The sequence below is a fragment of the Triticum dicoccoides genome, chromosome 3B (genome assembly GCF_002162155.2).
Source record: "Triticum dicoccoides isolate Atlit2015 ecotype Zavitan chromosome 3B, WEW_v2.0, whole genome shotgun sequence".
Classification (NCBI taxonomy): Eukaryota; Viridiplantae; Streptophyta; class Magnoliopsida; order Poales; family Poaceae; genus Triticum; species Triticum dicoccoides.
The window spans coordinates 576222703-576229892 of NC_041385.1; the positions used below are offsets into that span (position 1 = coordinate 576222703).

The 7190-nt window shown below is 43.0% G+C and overlaps 1 long non-coding RNA gene across 11 annotated transcripts; it reads left to right on the top strand.

Annotated features, from left to right (window-relative positions):
- Positions 1 to 2031: 2031 nt before the first annotated feature.
- LOC119277176 lies at positions 2032 to 5575 on the top strand. 11 transcript variants are annotated; one of them, XR_005136968.1, is made up of 6 exons: positions 2032 to 2737; positions 2810 to 2937; positions 3455 to 3527; positions 3618 to 4037; positions 4180 to 5010; positions 5115 to 5575. It is a non-coding gene; the product is annotated as an uncharacterized LOC119277176 (long non-coding RNA). The 11 variants fall into 11 exon arrangements; XR_005136971.1 differs by having other exon boundaries at positions 5118 to 5575; XR_005136974.1 differs by having other exon boundaries at positions 4180 to 4264.
- The last annotated feature ends 1615 nt before the right edge of the window (positions 5576 to 7190 follow it).

A 7190-nucleotide genomic window follows, 5' to 3' on the forward strand; every position in this document is an offset into this window, starting at 1 on the left:
CGGCAAAACACCCTCTCCTCACTCGAAATAGTTACCGGCAAATATTTGGGAGATGCGAGATTACCGTCCAATCCCCAACCGACGTGATGTCCGAAATTTTAAGCGCGTCCCAAAGTTTGAGATCACCCCCTCCCCTCCATTTCCCCATTCATACGCCGTCAGCGCCACGACAACCTCCCCACTGTGGCTAGCCTCCTCCGTCCGCCACCCCATCCTCCACCTTACCGGAGCCGCTACCCCTACCCCGCCGTCTACTGCAAGAGATGGACGTCTCTCATCCACGGCATTGGAACAGGATCCTTTCATCACGTCCTCTCGCTTCATCAGCGCCGTCATCCACCTTGCCGTTGCCGCTCCTACGACCGCCTCGTCCACGGCAACAGGATTTATCCCCTGACCCGGCTATCTGCCGTCTAAAGTCTTCTTCCCCGCCGCCGACAGCCATTGCACCCGCAGCACCCTCAATGTATCAGCAGAGGCCTACACGGCATCGCAAGAGAGGTGGTACTCTTCCATATGTGCTTAAGTTATTGATCTCACCCGGAAAATAGATCGTAATTTGTTTACTGTACTTTTCTTGTCTGTACCAAATCGTAGTGGCTAGTTGAAAGCAAACATTGGTTGTGAAGTAGCTTTGTCCGGTTTGCACCTTCAGATCCACCATGGCATGGGCACTATACTCGTAAAGCTTATGGTTTTCCCCCTTTATATTCACTACCATCATCGTAGGTGCTTCGTGTAGTGCTAGCACTGCTCCTCAAGACCTCAACTCAAAGCTCATGTGTTGAAATACGAATCTAATATGATGCTCGTATCACTAAAATAGAGAACGTTTAATTGGTCACCTAATGTTCCTATATTCGTTTTGAAAAGCATGTGCACCACTCACTGGTCCAGTTAGTTCCACTTTCCTGATTTTTCTCTTGATGCTTAGGGTTTTCTCCTTTTATCTACTCTCCTATGATCTGCGTAGGTGCTTTCTGTCGTACTAGCATTACTCCACCCTTCAAGCTAAACAACACAACACTCAGCTTAGTTGTTCAAATATGATTGTGATATGATACTGATATTAGTTAACAAGCACATTTAATTGGTTAGCTAAAAGTCCCACTTGAGTTTCCAAATGCATGTCGCGACATATAGAGAGACAGCAGAATTGCATTTCTTTGTCACTTGTTGACTGTACTTTCTTGTCCATACCAAATCTTAGTTGTTATTTCAAAGCAAACATCGGTTCCTAACTACCCTTTGCGCGGTTTGCAGCTTCAGATCTGCCATCCCACTGCCACGGTCAACACTGTATTCATCATGCTTATGGTTTCCCCATTTTATGATAACCACGGCCAGCCTATGTGGTTTGTGTCGTAATAGCACTGCTCCACCCATCGAGCTAAACAAACTTAGTTGTACAAATTCATATCTGATATTATGTTGATATTAGTAAAACTAAGAGATGTTTAATTGGTCAGCTAAATGTTCCTACTTTAGTTTCAAAATGCATGTGAGCCACATATGGAGAGACCGGAAAGAATAGTATTTCTCTGTGTGCTCTGGTTCATCATGGGTGGCCAACCGACATTGTATTGAAAGACTTGTAATATCTTCAATCTGCTTGCTCTTCTACTCTTCTTTAAGATGATCCTCTTCTCTTGCGGTCGACTGGTCAGGTCGAGTTGTTCACCCTTAGTATATTTCGAATCTGTCAGGTCGGGTCGACTTGTTCTTCTTTACTATATGTTGAAGCTGTCATCTGCGAAGTGTCATCACTTCTGGAGCTCTCATATTTTGGGTAGTAGGCCACATTTAAACATATAAGGCTGCTAGCCAACTTGCCTCCATGGTGCTCCCCCAATTGGGCCTTTGTTGGCCATTGGATCTGGTCATTTAGAGCGTTTGAGCCGTTGGATGTTTACCTGCTGTCAAACCCAATTTCACCTCGCGGTCATTTTTGCCGTCCAATGACTGGTGGGCTCACGCTATGCGTTTATTGGCTGGGTCGATCGTTCTTGCGTGGAAGAGGCTTTTTCCCAATCCCCGCGCGTGCTCCGCTTCCAATCCTCCTCGCGGGGTTGCTGCGCCAGAGCCCACACCCGCCCAACCCTAGCCGCCACACCTCTCCTTCCTCCCTCGCTTGACACCATAGGCGCTGCACCCCTCCCCTCCTCCTGCTCGGGCGGATAGCCGCCGGCCGCCGCATCCCTTCTCCCCCTTCCTCCTCCTTCCTCCTTCCCGCTGGCGCCCATCGCCCTCGTCCTCGGACAAGGGGCCTTCCACAGGGATGGCCATGTCTTAAAACCAGGGGTAGAGGAGCAGGGGAGGGCCAAGAAGCCGGCACTGGGGGTGGAGGACCCAGGTGGTGGACGCGTCATGGGGTTAAGGACAGGCCGATGATAGGGTTAAGTAGGAGGAGTGCCATGGATCTGCAGGGAAAGGAGGGCGACGCCCTCGGCGGGCGTCCGAGAAGGAAGCCGGCGGGGAGCACGTCACCGTAGGCGTCAAGGGAGCCATGGACAAGCCGCCAGGAGGAGAAAGCTCCCAGTTTGTGGAGGAGACTATGTGACAGGTGTGTTTCTTCCTGTTTTTCTAACCCCTTTTCTCATCTTTCCATGATGACCTGCAAATTTTTCAAGTTTTTCAGGTGGTGTTTTGGAATCTAGATTGATTTGGTACTGTATGTTGTGTGATGTGCCCTTGCCAAGAATATTTGATGTGTGTGATGACACAAGCAATTGTAGAGGTAAAGATTACTCTCTCTGGTTCAAAGAGCATTTAGATTTCAAAAATTGATTGCTTGTATCATTGTCCAAAGGAGTGAACACCATGCTCGATTAGTGGACTGCCGCTTGAGAAGAAGCTTGTCATTTGTCTCTTCGAGCCACGGAGGATAGGGGCCTTCGAAGAACTTGGGGTTTGACATAGCCATCGAGGAAGTGCAGGGTAATACTCTTATATGAAGCATGATAATTCCACATGTGGTGATGTTGGCATATGTTTTGGTATGATAAACTTCAAAAAAATACTGAAACATGGAGCTACATCCTGTGGATAATCTATAAGACAACCAAGGTGGCACTGTTTCAGTTGATGTGATGATAAATCCATTTTAAGTGCAGCTCACTAGAAAGTGATTGATCTTACATGTATTTTTTCCTCTTACTGGACGCAAGAAGCAGCAGTGTTAGTAGAGAAGAGGTGGTGTTAGTCGGGATATTTGTGAGCTATGAGAAGCCTCTCTTATACTACTAAGTTTTTTAACTCCAAGCAACCAAATGTTCAAACTATGTTTCCTTTTTATTTGAAAACTACTTATTAGATTGGGATCTGGGAGACGATCATGTTAAAGATCATCTCAATTCTCGATAGTTAGAAATCAATATTTAAGAACATGCATGCAGTATTTTTTTCAAAGCATTATATTGTAAATCTTCACCAAGCTGCCATTTGTTTTTTGCAGATACAAACCAAGTGTAATCAAAGAGGATATGGATTCAGTATGGCCATGAGGGAAGGAATGTTACTCCAATTTGGTACTTTAGTTTATTGTTTTCATTTAGTCTGTATTAGCTTAACAAATAACATTTGTGGGACAACTGATATTTGAACATGGATTTTTTCAGGATCTTGGAGAATGCTTTCTCAGTGTGGTTCAGGTTAAATTGTTGTCCTACTGTTCCTGCTCAGCCTCCTAATGTTCTATGTCTTGGCCGCGCCTTCTTCCAGCTTCTCTATTGGTTTTCTCTTCACACCGATGTAAGTGCATATTCCTCCCTTCCTCCAAATCTTCTCCAGCCATGGTTGTTTGCATCTGGTCACAGTTGTTTCATGTTTCACTTCCGTTGGTGGTTCACGCGTCGGCCTTAGTGCTCTAAGCAAACCAGCATTTCTCATCTTGGCGATTGTATTATTGGGGCTTTGCTACATCTGTAGGTTTGAATCTCATGTGGCTCTGCGCCCAGCCACCATCTCCTCCCTAGCTAAGCAAGAGGTTCAAAGGCCACCGCTACCTCTTCCTTGCCGCCCAGCAGGAGGGGCACTAGGTGTGCCTCATGTTTAGTTAATGCCCACTGATTGTGATGTTCATTCTATGGGGAATTTTGTTTACTTTTTATATTTTGTGCATTTTCTATTTCATGTATTGGTTAGTGGTCCTAAATCCCATGTGATTTCTTCATTATTCAGGAAAATTACATATCAGGAGAGCCATTTATTAGAGGATCTTCTAAAAGGCTTTTTATATTTGGTTCCTCATGTTCTGCTTCTCGGGGTTTGCTCACTTCCTTTCTAGCTAGAAATACCATATTTTCCTCTCTACGTGTACTGTCTTGGTATTTGGCTCGTTGCTCGTCTTAATATTCCGGATTTAGCGGGGCATCATGTTTTGTTTAGCCTCATGCTCCTAAGTGTATCTCACATTGTATAGGAACCTGTCCTACGGGGACCTTGCCTTTTATGCTTCTTCTTGATAATAGAAGTATTGAATATACTTGTTTCTTCTGCTCAAACATTTTGGCTAAGTGGCAATATTCCAAATAAATGGATGTATCTCAAACAAAGGAGATGTCTGATGCAGTGAGTCGAAGTCGCTTAATCGAGGAGAAATTAGGCTTGTGACGCAATTATATGGTTAGCAGGAAAGTTTTAAACCTGAAAAATCAGACGAAACTCTGGCAATATTACGTTCTATAAATGATTTGGCAATTGCATTCAGTATCAGGTTGTGTTCATAATTTTGTACTTGACAGTTGTAGCTTTGAACCTACATAGTGTTGGCAGTTGCTTGATGAAGCCAAACTTACAACTCGATATTTTTAATTTATGCTGCAACTTGATTAGGAATTTCCTATGTTAAGTTGGAACCACACAAATTCTTATCACGTCATGGCTTGCTTGGGATTCAATTGCAGGAAGAAACTGTATTGAACTTGCTTAATTTTTCTTCAGAAATAGTATTGAATCGGCTACTTGTTGGCAATTTCATGTTACAAAGTCGTCATTAAGCGAAGAGATAGGGTATTGATTTGGCTAACTCACGAAACTAAACACTCAATTCGAGAAATTTCATTGGGAATTCATATCCGTATGATTGATTTTGTAATGGGGAATGGTGATTGCAGCAGGCAGGGGTCGACGAGGCAAAGGGGGATGGAGAAGTGGTCGAGCTGGAGGCGTACAGGCAGGGCACCCAGAAGACGGAGCTGTGCAACAAGTGGGAGGGCGGCGCCTGCTCCTGCGGCGGCCGGTGCCGGTTCGCGCATGGCCTGCAGGATGATGGTTTCTTAATTTCGTTGACTAACCAGGGAGTTCAAGGATGATGACTGGAAGTTTTGTCATTACTGGTTAACACTTGGCGACGATGTGTCCATCAGAAATGATCCGATTATCCTCTGTTGTATTATATTTCCTACTTTTTTGTAAATATGTATGGATGTACATGCATGCTCTTTCGATGTCTGAAAATGACCAGCATCCCTCGGTGGGCAAAGATGATTTTGTTGAACAGTTTTAGTATATGTTACATACCATATTCTTTCCAATGTAGAAGGTAGCAGCTGACTCTGCATTGCCGTGGTGCTTATATTATGGAGTAGTTAATGTATTCTCCCTCTGTAAAGAAATATAAGAGCGAAACACTCTTATATTTCTTTACGGAGGGAGTATTCCACAATATTTAGGATGTCAACTTTCAGCCAATTGGTTAGTGGATGTAAGAGCATCTCTAGCCGATCCTTAAAAATCTTTAGATAGTCCAGTCGGATAAAAGCTGACTGCTCCTCAGGAAGGCTTGCTGTATGTTACCAAGCACTAGCAGGCGAGGTGTGCGCTTGAATTTATTTGCTCTGTATTATGCTATCTATTTGATCTGCCAGCTAATTTATTGCTTCATTTCTCCCTGATTGCATTTCTGTATACATGCACGCACTACACTTCAAAAATCAGTGATGGTCTCCTTCCAGCTGCACTGCTACTGCAATTGAATGGTGATTTATACTTAGACCGCTTGCTTGCGTTTGATGTGTCTGTTTTCTATTCTAGCAAATCGCCATGCCCTAGGCACAGTGCCAAACACGACTTGTTTGTGGCTGACCCCAAAAGGACTTCTGCACTAGAACATGTCCTCGATTCTGTGACAAAGCAGCAGAGGTTATATAAGTTACATATCTGGAACTGCTTTAGACCATTGGTGTTATCAGTATGACGAATTTCGGTCCTATAACTGAATTGTTCCTTTTCCCAGTGTATTTATAAGTGACATATGTGTGGTTTTGTGTAGTACATAGTATATGTATGCATTCCTTCAGTGGAGAGATTAGTGCATGATGTCATATACAAAATTCAGAAAATTTGTTTGATAATACTTAGGTTAGTCTATTCTTTCAAGGAGAAAAGAGTAGGTCAAATTAATGAAAGAAATTCGAGCAAGGTGAGCTTTGGCTCACACTTTTGAAACAAGTTCAGTTATTACTTTAAGACCGGATTGTAGCGCGTCATTTCCACCAAAAACATGGTTTCATGCGTATAACTAGAGCCATATTAAAAATGCAAATGGTACGAAAAGGTCACATCCATGTATAAATTAATAGCTAGGTTGTGTTTAAGAATACAACAAGGTCTTATCAGCATATAGAAAAGATATATCAATGTTATATTGAGTTATATTGCATTTGTGTTATCTCCTTCCAATAATGAGATGGTGTAGGTGTCATTTCTTTCTATTTTAATTAAATAGTGTTATCGATGATATGTAGTATTTGAAGTTCAAACAGACATATGTATTATATTTATTTATTACATGTTTCATTAAATTTGTCGCCATACGTGCTTGCCCGAAACTAAATCAACTAAACCATGGATTTCTTTTCATTGTTAACATGAAATCAGCAGGTATCTGCGCCATTTGGCGCAACAGGTCCACTAGTTATATTAATGCACACACCAAATTACAGCATGCATGGCATCTCTTAAAAGAATTGCAGAGATAGCACAAAGGGGTTTACAGGGAGGCAGTATTGGATTAGAATCACTTCTGCATTACAAAGATAATCTCAGTTGTTTTTATGTTTTCATGCATGTCAGATATTGAACATTATCAAAATGAATATGAGAATGGGCGCACGAGAGGAATATTGCGGAACAATCCACTGGCTAACAAACTTAGCATGGTGGAGGATGGTCTATCTTATTCACCCATC